Here is a 13,216-nt window from a genome sequence, read left to right as displayed (position 1 = left end):
AAGGGGATGAAAAAGAGACGTGGAGAACGTGAGAGTGATCGTCGAAAATTCTGAGAGAAGCGTGGCCTTATCTACGATCTTAGGATTGAACCGGTTAGGAGGATATGTTTGTCCTGGTGATTATAGGTACGTAAAGTTGAACAGGGGATACCTTCTGGTAAGGTGATAGGGCCTTGGAGTATATCAAACGCTCGAGGTTATTTCGGCAGTTATTGCTGAAGCGATCTTGTAACAGGCAGCTCGCTGCTAGCATACTAAAACGAGGATTAACTTTATGTAATGAGAAAACCAACAGGAGGACACAAGGACCGAACCTACCTAGAAACCCAAGGGATTCGTTTTCCTAGCCACGTGGGTGGGCAAAACTTTTATTGAAAATTATATTAAAACTACCTGTTTTCAAATAAATATTATATTATATTATATTATTATATATTATATTATACTGTATGGAAATAATTTATTTTATAAATAAATAGAATATAATATTTAATGATCTTTATTAATCTTCCTGTCTTAGGTTTAAAAGGGGTTCCATTCTTTTTACATAACTTTTACACTTCTCTCAACTCTTCTTATATTTTTAAATATAATTTTTATTAAATTAAAAAATAATATTTAGATTTTTATATATTTTATATTTGAGTAGAAAATAATAATTAAAAATAATTTTAAAATTCATTGAATAATTGAGTAAAAATTATTTGAAATATATTTATGTCAAGAATTGAGAGAGGTACAAAGTTTCTCAAATTATCTTAGAAATCAATTATTGTTACTAAAATTATAAAACTATGAGATTGGAAAGTTTCTCTCTCAAGGTATAATTATGATTTAGAATTTTTTCAAAATTATCTAAAATAAATTTGAAATTATATTAAAAATATAAAAAAAGGAAATAATATTTTCCTAATACGTATAAATTTGTATAAACCTTCGAGTTGCAAATAATGACAGTGTATTAAAATTTTTCAATATAATATTAAATAAATTGGTAAATGAAATTCGATATAAATGCAGGTAAAATAAGATTTAAGTAACAATTTTTAAAATCGAATTATTGAAATAATAACGACGATTAATACGTGAAATGTTAAAATTATTAACGATAATCACTCGGTATTATATAATCGATCAATAACGATGAGTCAAATTTGAAACATTAATTATATCCAATTGATAGGATTCTCGAGTCCTCGAGGAAATGAAATAGTTTCCATAAAAATCATTATTTTCCAGTCGGTGATGCTTAATTTTCAATAAATCTCGATGCAATCTACGATCACCGATTGTATTGAGGTTTAACGAATAAGCAGATAAAACAGACGGTTCTGCGGCGGAACTAATGAATCCTCTCTCTCTCACACACACACCCACACACCCACACATGCACCCACACACACGTAAATACATTTATACACACTCAGTGATAATACAACCGATGATTTTAATTCATTATTACGAGCGTGCTCGCGGCCGTGACGATGATTTTACTGTTTACGAAACGATTATTAATATGATTAGCGTTAAGCTTTAGTACGCGATATAATTGGGAATAATCTCGATCGCGGATAAAATGACATTTCAATTAAACAGATTTCGTGATTTCGTTAGATTTGTTTTCCCCATCTTGTTTCATCATTTCACGTATAGGTGCAATGAAATACACGATGTAATAATTATTATTAAATATGTTATATATTATATATTATATAATCGAATGATAATATTTCCATCGACGAGACCAAAAATAAATAAACGAAAAAGAAGAAGAAGAAATAAAAGAAACAAAAAAAGAACATTTATCGCACATTTTATACGAAGCACAATGATCGTACGTGTACGATCGTAATCAAACAGGATGTTCAATCATGATTACAATCGAAACCGTTCGTATTATTGTACGAGTTTTTCGCTATTACAATTTCGTTTTCATATTTTTTATAACACCAAATTTTTTACGTGGAAAATACTTCAACCAAATTGAACGTATTTAATAATATACCGTAAAATAATGAATACGATCGTAATAATATTTAATATCAAGAACATAAACAGATTTAACAAGATTCGCGGATAATTAACGATTTATTAATAATTAAAAAAAAAAGTAATAAAAATGTCATAATTAAAATATAAATATAAGTTTAGGATAATTTAAATGATGGGGAAAAGAAACATTTCACGGTAAGAAAAGAATATAAAGAAGGAAGAATAGGCCGATACAAAATCGTTTTTATTTTCGAACCGAGCACGTTGCATGCTTCCTTCAACGAAGACAATGCGAATCGGAAAAGGATGATTCGGGTAGAAGCATTGTGCCGAAGTCCGTCGATTATCTGGCCGTTCGTATTGTACAAAATCGTCGAACCTTCAGTGCAAGGTCTAATGAAAAGTCGACCATCCATGCGGATTGGGCTAGGCGGCCTTGATTACACCTGTTATTTCAACGGTGATTCTTGCTGAATAAAGAAAAAACAAAAAAGTATACCAAAAAAAGTAAAAATAAGAAAAAAGAAACCAAACAAAATGCAAAAAAAATCAAAATAACGGATAGGCCTAATTTAATTAGCCTCGAAATTTTTTTCTCGTTACAGTAATATTTTTTCCCAAACATTGCAATTGATTATCTATTTCTCGATATCTTAATCTTAAACATTTTTTTTAATACTAATCGTAAGAAGGATACGTCGTAATTATGTGTATATGTATGTGCGGAAAATTAATTAATCGCAGTCTAATTAATCGTCCAATGTGTCGATTAATTTCATTTATTTTTACGTTTTTCAATCGTAATTCAATTTACAAGACTAATATTATTGCAGGATATTCGTTCAAATATACGAGGATAAAATCTGTAACGATAATTCGATCATTTAATTAATTTTAAATAATAAATTAAATCGTAACGTATAATACAATGTACATTAATATAATGAAATATCTAATCGATTGATTCCCATCGAAAATTAAACGTCGAGAATGAACGGAAATATCTAGAAAATATTTGAAAAAAATATCATCGCGCAACCTTGTTCCTATTCTATTTTTTGTAAAAAGAAAAGAAAAGAAAAAATTAATAAATAAATATTAGTAAAGATAAAAGAAAAAATCAAATAAAAGTAATAGAAATTAATTTTGTAAAGAATAAAAAAACAAAGAAGAACATATTTTATTATAGAAGATTATCACGAAATTATCGAGAACTTTATTGGCCAATTTGAATCGGCGTCTTTTTCACGAGCCTCACCCCATTCCCCCTGAACTAGTACTGAAAAAAAAAGAAAGACGAGTTTAATGGAAGATTGAATAGGAAAAAAAAGGAATGAAAAGAAAGGAGGAATGAGATGAAAAATAAAAAAAAAAGAATGGTGGGGAGGGAATAAGGGGAGAATGAACATTGAGTAGAGAATAGTACAGAAATCCTGAAGGACCGACGTTACAATCCATAAAATTGTTCGGGAGTTTGACGGCTCCAAGTTTTACGAGCCATACGCAAATTTAAGATTCCACTTGAGATTGGTTGAGAGTTCGAAAACCACGGCTTTTACTTCGGCGTGACGCCACTTACCGTTCCTATCGCATATAATACATCGGTGATTTTATAACGTTAAATAAAAGCCTTATCATTCCTGTAAGTGTATAAGCGTACACATGCGTGCAATGTTTAACTGTTCCACCACGTTTATCTTTTTTTAAAGGCCAATTTTTGAAGCTATTATTTTATTCCGAATATCGTATTTTATTTTTCTTCGAAATTATTCAAAGAAAAGTCATCTTACACTTCTCATACTAACGCGATTTATTATTATTGAAAAAAATTGTTAATTAATAATAATAATAATAATAATAATAATAATAATAATAATAATAATAATAATAATAATAATCATAATAATAATAAAGGAAATAAGAAAAAGAACTTAATTTAAATGACTTATGATTCTGCAAATTTGTCGTCTCGAAAATGGAAGGAAATAAATAAATTAGACCGTAGTTTTATAGAAACTTACGTTAATTATCTATTTATTTAACTAATCATTTCAATACGATCGATAAAATTTTTGTCGATGAAAGAAAAGTAAAATAAAATTTAATTGTTTCTATGAAGAAACATAAAAACGATTAAAATGTAATTCGCAACAATAAAACTTTGCAGAAACTGAAAATAGGAAATAGGAATAGAGTAAAAGAAGCATCTTTGTAGTAAGGATTTTAAAATCTCAGGTATTTCTGTAGTCAAAACGTATCCCAAGAAGGAAAGATATTTACTTAAATGTCCGACATTTACGTGGAATGTGCTCTCGAACGCACCGAATATGTTCGAGTTGAAGTTCTTTCAAGCTCTTGGCGTTTTAAACCAAACAATTTTCGTGAATCCTCACATAGTGTAGGTGAGTTGCTAAGGTAAGGTAAGGTAGCGCTTGGAAGGTTGGAAGAAAAGGGTTTGGTGAAAGGTTCATGAGCTTTGAAGCTCCCGGCAAACTGGTGTATTGTGCTGGATTATGAATTAAATTCACCCTCTCTATCTTTCTTTCTCTCTCTCTCTCTCTCTCGTTTTCTTTCTTTCTTCTCTTCTCTTGGTTACTTCATAATACGTTTCATAGCCGCTGGCCAACCCTCTAGGTCACCCTAATTTTCTTTCTTTGATATACCTACTCTCTAACTCTACGAATACACATATCTCCATCGCGATTTTAATTCTTCGAAACTCTCGAAATTTAAGATATTTCATATTTAAACGAAGAATCCATTTAATCGTCTAATATTGTATTTCACATTTTCGAACTTTTAGTTAAATTTTTCGCACCACGAGATCAATTAATTAATTTCTTTTTCATTATTAGTAAATCAATTCTGATACGTAAAACCTTAATTATTTAATAAAACTTTTTTTAGTTTTGCAAGTAATATTATTTCAAAATTACTTTCATCGTGTATTAAAACATAAAAATTACAAACTATTATTCCAAAATGTCAAATTTGCACATCAATTTTAATAGTAAACGTCGAATAATCGCATAATTCACAAGACTTTTTAGTCTCTACTATATATGAGTAAACAGTATATGAGTCAATTGATTAATAAGACAATTTAATAAAAATATAATTTAATGTTTTAATTACTACCAGAATATATCAAACGCTAAAAACTAAAAATTACAATTCCAAAAGATTAACTACTCGCGATTAAACAATCGCATAATTCACAAGATTTGCATCAACGAATATTTTATTCTCCCATGTAATAAAATAGATCTATCAGCTATCAAAAGTCACAAGAGGAAAATCAAAATCTAACAATTCGGTGACAAGAGAATAGTTCGTAAAGACCGACAAAAAAATAAAAAAAAGTTTCCAAAAGATTGGAAAAACCTCAGGAAGAAAAAGAACAAGTTAAACTTCTTCGCGTACGTGCTGATCGAGCGATCGATATAATCGTTCGAGAGGAGAACGAGAGAGACGATTCGTTATCTCGATTGTGATAAAAAAGAAAAAGAAAAAAAGGGAGAAAAAAAATATATGAAAAAAATGAGAATAGAGAGGCTCGACTCGAAAATCTCTCGTGTTTGAAAGTTTGCGAAGCTATTCGACGAGTAGTACTCGACTCAAAGTTAGCTCTCTCTCTCTCTCTCTTTCTCTTTCTCTCTCTTACTCTTTCTTTCTTTCTCATTCTCCCTAGTTTTATCAACGTATGTACGTACGTTATTCGATTTGTTACGAAGAAAAGTTATTCGAATCTTACGAACAAACGTGTCAGACGTTATTAAATTATGAGATATTTGAAGAATTGATTTTTTAAGCAACACGTTCTCGAACGAATAACTTTGCTATAGTTGTTAATTACGAACTAATCGAAACATTGACACGTTTCGTACAAATTTCTTACAATTATTTTCTTTTTTCTTTCTACTTTCACTTTCGCATATCATGTATGAATACACACACATCACACAAATAAATTTACTTACGTTTCTCTTTTTTTCTTTAATGCAAATGTTCATAAACTTTTCTTTCTCTCTCTTCTCTCTCTCTCTCTCTCTCTCTCTTTCTCTCTCGGAAGTTTTTTTATTCCCTGTTGATCCACCACCATCAGCTTTCATTTCGTTTTTCATTTCCGGAGTTTCTTTCTTTTTTTTGTTCTTCCTTTTTTTTACTGTGCGAGAATCTCTTTGTGTAAAAAATGACAGAGAAAAAGGAAGATGCGTTCATGCAAAGGCTATATCTCCGATATTGAAATCTTTTTCTCTTTTAAATGAAGTAAAAAAGATGTTGTCTGTAGCATATATTCGTGGATACATTTGTGAATGTATATGTACATGGTAAGACGAAAGTACCTTCTTGGTAACGAAACTCTACTCCTCTCCCCCCTACCCTCCCCCTCCTCCTCCCTTCCTTCTTCTTCTTCTTCTACTCCACCACCAACTCCACCTTCATCTTTTCCTTCTTCTTCTCACCCCTTGACTCACGAGAAAGTTTTTCGTTCGGGAAAAGGAGAAAGCTTACTCTACGTCTACGACGTTTCAATTTCTTGCTCTTCGTCGGATTTACCACGGATCTGAGAATTCCGACGACGTTTTCTCTCTTTTCTTGACTATTCCGCTATATGCGAGCTTCAATCTCGATCAAAATATAATTCTAACATAACCCGAATTCTTTTTTTTGTATTAATAACTGCTAATAAAAAAAGAGAGAAAGAAAATAATCAACGAGTCTCGATATTTAATATTTTAAGCTGGTGTTAAGAAACATAAAGCTTTTAATATTTGAAATTCAGCCACTAATGTTTTAATGATTTCTTATTTGTAAATTAATCCAAATTAAACAAAAAAAATAAAACAATTAAGAGATCGCAGAACTTACATTTTTATACTACAAACAAACAAACATAAAGAATTATTATTTCATATTGGAAGTATATTCAATTACCAAGGTAATTATAATTTTTATTGCTCGTAATTGAGGGCCTCGATTTTTTTTAATTATTTTCACTTTTTTATTTGATCCAAATAAAAACAAAACACATATAACTTACAATTAAACGTCAACGACAAGAACAACAAAATAAATATTTTCATTGATAATTTTCTAATCTTTTTTTTTAATATTAATTACAAATACTTTGTAAGTAAAACAGACATGTAATTAACGAACAAATCGATAAAATGATGAGTACATAATACAAACTACACGTGTAATCTTCGAAATGATAAAACGTCGTTCGTCCTTGATAATACGCAGTCAGGTAGTTGGCAACGAGTGAATACGTGCGTTTAAACAATGATATGAAGTGCGAATAGACCGAGTAGAGATTTCATTAATTGTAATTTAATCTGATAATTTAATATTGCGCTCGCGCCCAAGCCAGACGAAAACTCGCGGGTTCTCTGATTTATTCTCCCATTAACGCATTCAACGAGCTTCTCGCCCCTCGTTAATCATTATTTCGCGTTGAAAAATAGAAGCCGATTTAAACCGATGAGAAACGTCTCGTTAGCGACGTGATGACCATCGAAACAAAAAACAAAAATCAAAAAACAAAACAAAACTAAACAAAAAAGAACCACCAAAAATATTAATAATAAAAATGATAATGATAACAAAAATACCATACAACCAATAAAACAAATTTGTTGATCTTTAATTTTTTTAATTTCGCTTAATTTATTTATTTATATTTTTATATATTTTATTATTATATTTTTAATATAATGATATTTTATATATATATTATTTATATTATTTTTATTTTTATAATTTAATAATAAAAATCCTTTTTGCAATTAAATTCGTCGATTTTTTCGTGTCGTTAAAATACCTACAAATATTATACTTAAGAGGAACTAACTAAATTCCCCAATATAACTCGTAACTCGAATAGTATAAATATCTCTCACTAATATCGAATCAATCTCATATCGAGATATCATCGAGTTCTCTCGCTCGACCTCGACTAGAATGCTTCGAATATCTTCGACAAGAGAGAGAGAGAGAGAGAAAGAAAGAGAGATAGAGAGAGTATCGAGGAAAGGAATATCGTATACCTGTAGAACGTAAACCGCATTCATTTATCGGTGCGAATCTAACGAAGAAAATCAGATGCAATCAAGTAACCTTAGAAACGTTCTTGCAGTTTGCCAACAAGAATCCACAATCCGTTTATAAACTTTGGAGAGAGACTGGTTGGCTAGCTAGTTGTTCGATAGCAGATAAAAAATTCGTTTGTTTCGAATTAAATCTATTATCGACGATTATTAATCATAATGTTTAATTTAAAATATTTATTATTTCTTTTTTAATAGGCGAATAATTGTTTTTTTATAAAATTTTGTAATAGCCCTTCATGATAGACAACACCTTCATACAAACGTGTCAAAGAAAATAAAATGTCTAGAGCAACTTGAACAAATTTTTATAACGGTAAGTAGAACTCGTAGTTATCGACAGGTTGCCTCTCTTCAGGCGTAATAATCTCTAGATTTGTAATTTATTGTAAATACATAACGCAAAGATTCTTAATCTTCGTTCTTCTTCTTATTATTATTCGTCCTGTTATATTTTAGCTGTATAGTTCTTCTCAGGGCGTTTGTTTGTCTTGCAACGACGATATCCAGCTTTCATGCCACCGTTTTAAAGGTCTTCCAGGTGGTCTCGTGTTCCTCTTTTCCTTGCCGTGTCGTCATCAGTATTTTCCGTCCTTTCCGAGGCTATATTACTAATTCTAGAAGCGCTTTATTGTTTTTTACCGAGGGTAGGTTGCCTCACCCTCGAACCTTCCTCCTTTGTCTGGGTTTGGGACAAGCTTGGTATTAACTAAGCAGAGTTGCAAAGGTTCTTCATGATTTTATTAACTAAATTTATAAGTAATCCAATCATCACATTTATGACCTTAAAATACGTATGATAATAATTAAATTAAATTATAATAAATTTTGAAAAAGTGGTAAATAGAATTAAACATAATTAATTTAATATCTCAATATTAAAATAATAAAAAAAATATTACTTCCAAGTACGAGCAATTAGGCGATCAGTTAATAACATGTTAAGAGATCTCATAATAAATTTTATAGAAAAAATTGTAAGTAATGCGATTTTAAGCGTATTAAAAATGGCGAGAGGTAAGTATCACGAGAAATTCATCGAATAGCGATATGCATCTTTACCGGAAGTCGGAGAATCCGCAATACGTTTACGAATTTGAAACGGCGAGCTAATGGCCCGTACGGACTCGTAATCGCGATACCTTCGACGTACGGGGGTGAAACTGAACGTGCTGAGGCTTGACTCGCTCGGTATTCTGGAATTGTAATCGCGTTTCCACCCTCTACAAGCCCCATCCTCACCCAATACCCCTCTCATCCACGCACGTTCGATCCTCTTCGTGATCAGATTCCAGCTCTAATTAATTCCATTCGAATCTACGATTTTTCTTCTTTTTACCTTTTTCATTATTTTATTTCCTTTTTTCTTCTTCTTATTCTTCTTCTTCTTCCTCCTTTATTTTTTCGTTGTGACTTTTTATCGTATATTTAACCCGCAATAAAATTGTTTAAAAGTTATATTAAATTTGTATATTATATAAATAAGGAATGACATCTCGTAGAAAAAAAATGGTATCATTAATTATACGAATTAAAGTTACATTTAATGCCACGCGTGTATGTTTTAAAGTCTGAAATTTGATTCATTCTATTTCGTTTCCTATCTTCGTGCCAAATAAATTTACTTCGTATCCGTATTTATATTATAGTATATTTTTTTTAATATAAATTATAATTAATGGAATATATATACACGATTATACTCGAGGAGAACAAAAAGTAAATAAATGAATAAATACTTTCTATATAAAATCTACGTAATTAATTGTATAATAAATCTTGATTTAATTTAAATATTATTATCACGAGGTTAGTACTTTAAATTAAACTATCGCTCAACTTTTTATCCCGATTCGATATAATAGGAGGAAGTAAAAAGGGAAAAAGAAAGAGAGGGAGAATATGCACGCACCGTCGAGTGTCTCCTTTCATCCTCAAAAGAGGAAATTGAAGGAAACGTAATCCTGTCGTTGTACCTTTTCTCCGTGCTTTCAAACGTGGTCTCGACGGATGTCTAGCGTAAAGAACCGACCACGTCCTTTTATCTTCCGAACCAAATTTCGTTTCTGCTTTGCCTTTCGAAAGGATCCATCCGACCTTTCGAGATTTGCCTATTCGAAAATGAGTTCTTTCCTATTATATAATATATTTTGTTCGCTTCTTTTTTTTTATTTTCTCTCCTCATAAAATCCTAAGATTATAAGAACTTCATATATAAAATCAGAAATGAATTTTACGACGATAATAAATCATAGGATAGCAAAAAAAAGAAAAAGAAAAATGTTTTTCTAATTATCTGATCTAAAAACAAATTAAAATCGCGAGTTCTATTTCTCTTATCTTTTTCTCTCTTATTTTTCTCTTTCTCTCTCTTTCTCTCATTTTCTCATCTCAACCACAGTAACGCAAGCTGCCGTTGGAAAGTTTAAGACCACCCGTCGGAATTACAGAACGTTATGAAAATCTACAATGTAATTTTGAGATGTTGAGACGAGAAAACCTAGCCCAGCTGTGTTTAATCTATATATACCTAGATCCGCGTTACATAATCGTTTGCAAATTCATATAATCGAATAAGAAACGCGAAATACAAAAATATATTTTTTTTATCTAAAACCATATAAGAATATTTTCTATCATCAGAAAGGTCCCTTTTTTGATATGACAATAATCTAACAAACAAAACATAACAAATAATTTTATATGACAATAATTAATGATCGATAGATCCTATACTATAATTTGTTTTTCCTAAATAAATTTATTTCAACAAACGAAAACGATACAAAAGTTTCCATCTGCAAAAGTGAACGAAAAAAATTATTAAACAAAATTTGATCAATTAGAAATACTTTTTTTTTTACATTATTACAAAATACTTTTAGCTTAAAAATGTATAGCCTACTTTTAATAAAAGATTAAAAAAAAAAATCTTGAAAATTGTCGAACACGATCGTGAGAAAATTTGTGATCTTGAACTTGACTTTAAAGATAAATATTTGAAAAGAAATAAAAAAGTAAAGAAGCGTTTGACGGAATATGATAATTATGCAGTTAAAAATTTGTATTAGGAAGATCGTGAAAATGTTTGAATAAAGAAGATCTGAAATCGATCAAGGAAAGATCGGTTGATGGGGTAGACGTCCAAGCAAGCGGTCACAAAAGTGTAAGTTCGTTAAGTATGGCCAGGGTCGTGTCTTATCGAGAACGTCGTATTCTGATCCTCTGCCTACCGTGCTTTGGCATAACAATTGCCCTATTATTTCGGTCGCTCACACCAACCATGCTCCTGGGCATATACGTCCTCTTCCATTACCGCTAAATCGTTTATAGGCTTTTCCTAAAGACATTACAACCGACATCGCCTATTTTCTCACTTAAGAAACTTTCCTATCTTCGCACACCATCGCAAAATAATAAAATAAAAAAAGAAAAAGAAAGAAAAAAATATAATATTTTAATATTTATTAAAATAAATAATCTAGAAATGAAAGAAAGAGAGAGAGAAAATTTTCAAACACCAAACAATTCCTAAAACGCTTGAATTATTTTACTACTGCAAATACATTTTTGTTATCTGTAAATGTTAAATAATAATTTAAACGTAAATTATATATAATTGTGAAAGGAAAAAGAAATTATTTATACGCAAGATTAAAACGTGTTTCTCGATTCGATTTGATTTATCGTAAATGTTTTGCGAATTAATATGACTCGACTTTATTTATTTTTTAAATCGAAAAATTTTATTAATTTAATCAATAAAGGAATAATATGTGAAAATACTATGTTTATATATTATTCAAAATTCTTTGAACTATTCCTTTTCACGAAAGATTGTTCTAATTAATTAACACGATTATTATTAATATTCACTTTTTGCAATCTCAAATCTACTCGTCCTTCTCGTCCCTTTTTGAAACATATTCGATGCTAAGTATGTTTTTTGTTTAACGTGCATTTTGAATTATAACAGTTAAACTCTCACATTAGTTAATTTGTAAATGTATAACGTATATCTAAGGATACATTTGTTTAATGATTTTATTAAAAACACGATCATATTCAAACGAAAAGATCTTACTTTAAAGCTAATAATAAATCAAAATGAGAACGTAATACGTTCATTTTCATCAAAAATATATACGAAAAATGAAAACCAATAACATGAACTGATTCAAGCCTTTCACTTGTTACGAATTTTTTTACTCGCCCTTTAAGAAATTCTACGACAGCTGCAAAATAGTCCTACACGTTGTAACTCAAAATTAAGGGATGATAATTTTCAGTAAGAAGATCCAAAATGATGTAGATTGACATAAACGTAGGGTTGAGATGTTCGTTGATTAAAATCGCAATCAAAATAAACTGGACGATCTGAAACAAGAATTGAAAAACAAATTTTTATTTACATTTATATGGCAATATAAATAAGATGAATTAAATATAAAAATTAAATGTACAAAATTTACTTAACAATTTTAAACATAAATATTATTAAATGAATTATCTTATTTAGTGCATTGACCATTATTACACGAAATTTTCACTTATTTTAATTTAAATTTTAATTTAAAAATTTCTAATAACTAAACTTTGGAACAATGAAACTCTAGAATAACTAAACTTACTACGAACAAACAGTGATTTAAATAATAATATGCACTTAAAACTTTATTTCATTTAATCGATTAACAAGAAACTCGATATACTCATCGACTCGCGTACTATTGCGATTATAATTTAAAAAGAATAAAAATATATACACTTATTATATATATATCATAATATATAAATATAGTATATAATAATTAAATATTATTACTGTAATAAAATAATTGTTAAAATTATTTCTAAAAATATTGAATTAAAAAGTTAATTTATTCACTTTATTTCCATCAATGCACGATGAGCATCCTAACCAGGAAGAAAACACCAATTGACTACATCAAAAAATCATCTAAAAAAATATAATATGTAATTAATTTTAATATTATTATAGAATAATTAATAAAGATTGAATTTTTTGAATATACTTAAATGAAAGTGTGCATTAATATATATTACCGGAAAAGTGAGAAATGCAGGCATTGTTAGCAATTCCTAGGCAT

Source organism: Polistes fuscatus, unplaced genomic scaffold (assembly GCF_010416935.1).
Source record: "Polistes fuscatus isolate 324 unplaced genomic scaffold, CU_Pfus_HIC Scaffold7, whole genome shotgun sequence".
In the NCBI taxonomy this organism is placed as follows: Eukaryota; Metazoa; Arthropoda; class Insecta; order Hymenoptera; family Vespidae; genus Polistes; species Polistes fuscatus.
This window is presented reverse-complemented; position numbering follows the sequence as displayed.